Genomic DNA, 2,094 nt, shown 5'->3' with positions numbered 1-2,094 from the left:
ATGTTTCCAGCTTTAGAGCCTTGAGATTTAATGTCTTTACCATCAGTAGCCACTGTTAATGATAGCAGCACTTAATATTATTAAGATCAATACCTAGCAGGGTGGTCTACCCTCAAGGAGAAGATGCAGAGTTCTAAAATTCTGGCAGGCTTTCTCTGAAACACATCTAGTGGCCTCTCAATGCAAAACAGGTATTCAAAGAAGCAGCACCAGCTGGAAAACTGAGAAGACAACAATTATAATTTTGATAGTGACCACTGTATCAAGATTAAAGAGGAAAAAAAAGAAAAAGAAAACCAACACCAGTTCTCTCTCTCTCTGAGCTGTCACAGGGAAGCCTCATGCAAGCAGCTTCAGAGGTAGAACAGAGGAAAGGCCTAATTTAAAACTTCACATTTACTTTGCCCAAATCAGAGCCATGAAGTAAGACTTAAGCAACTTTCTGTGTAAACTAATTAGCTGTGTTGAGAACTCACTGAGCTTGGAATGCACTGCGTGATGCATAAGTTCCACAGGAGATTTTCTCACAGAATAAAGGACCCAGGGTGCCTGATCCGAGGGGAAGGGCAGGAAAGAGCTCAGAGAACATGCCCTTATGGGGGAATGCCAGCAGGGATGGGACAAAGGTGTTCTCATGAACAGTGGAGAGAGAGGGAAAAAAAAAAAAGTTTGCAACACCGGTAGTAGAACAAAAAAATTAATTGTGTTAAAGAAATGAACTGCAGTTCTGGAACAAGGCTAACAATTTCCAAAAGCACTTACATGACCTACATATCTTTCATTAAATATACTGCCATCCCTAATCCAGTGCAGAGAAGATCAGAGTACCTTTGTAATATGGTAGGTCTGATCATAGGTGAAACCCTAATTGTGACTACACAGAGCTCAACATCCAGTCTTATTTTTTCCACTTCTCCTCTGACTGCAACGTATATATAACTTGAAGTGCCTAAATCTCATTTATTTCTGTCTTCCATCTTTAAGAAGCTTTCTGAGCTTACGAGGTTTTGCTGTTTCTGGAAACAGAGAGACAGAAGAAACAGGCTGATTATAAAGTACCAATTATGCAAAAAGTTGGTGTGGTAGCTGATGATTTATATGTTGCTTCATCTTTTATAGGTCATCTTATAAGTTAACATTTAAATTATTTGAGAAATTCTGACTCTTAAATTGACTGTTTTAATAACATCATTGCTGCTGACTCCCTTGAGTGTTTCTGCTTTTACTTTCCTGATTTTAATTATTAATTCACCACCGCATGTTGCATTTCTCTGAAGCAACAGAAAAGTTAATATTCATAACTGATATTCTAGGTTATTTTTAAAGGTAGGTAAGGAACATTGGAGGGGAAGGTGGGGAGAAGGGGGGAGAGGGAATCAATTTTTAATTACTGGTTAATATCACTATCTAGGTTACGGAGCTGATTGCAGCTCTGCTTCTTTCCAGCTCCTTACATGCACACAAGAAGTGTGATTCCATCAGAGTCTTAACACAGCTCCCTGCCACTTGCATATCACCTCTGCGCCAGCTGCCCCTATGGACCTGTGACCAGCAGCTTTTGTTAAGAACAGTCTTCTGAAGTGATACATGAAGCAAAACATCAGAGAATGATTTCATAAAGAAAGCCCATACATACATACATGCAACCTCATCTTATGTTTCATTACAACATAAACAAGGCTGACCGGCTTCTTTCTTAATTTGGAAGGACCAAATCCAGCTTCCACGTCCAGAAAGCCGGAGAGAGCTTCCTGGAGACACAATCTTCTTTCCAATTTATTCCTTAGTGTCTCTCAAAATGATTTTTTTTTTTCTCCTGAGGCAAATTTAGACTTAACAACAAAGCAAACAGTTTCTTCCTGATGTCTATTTGTCTGATTGTCCAGAAGGTGCTAAGTTTAGTGTGGTTTTTTTTTTTTTTTTAATTTGTTTGTTTTTCCTCTACAAAGCCAAACTGACAAAATCTTCCTTTATCTCAGCTAGGACTTCTAGCACAGATTCTACATTACATCAGAATGTAATATTTAGTCCTTTCTCAATACAAGGTGTACTATCTTACAGCTTTAGTGTAGTCAGAAAGTGACAAATAAAAGA

This window comes from Numida meleagris, chromosome 1 (assembly GCF_002078875.1).
Source record: "Numida meleagris isolate 19003 breed g44 Domestic line chromosome 1, NumMel1.0, whole genome shotgun sequence".
Lineage (NCBI taxonomy): Eukaryota > Metazoa > Chordata > Aves > Galliformes > Numididae > Numida > Numida meleagris.
The sequence above is the reverse complement of the archived record's forward strand: the minus strand, read 5'-3'. Positions refer to the sequence as shown.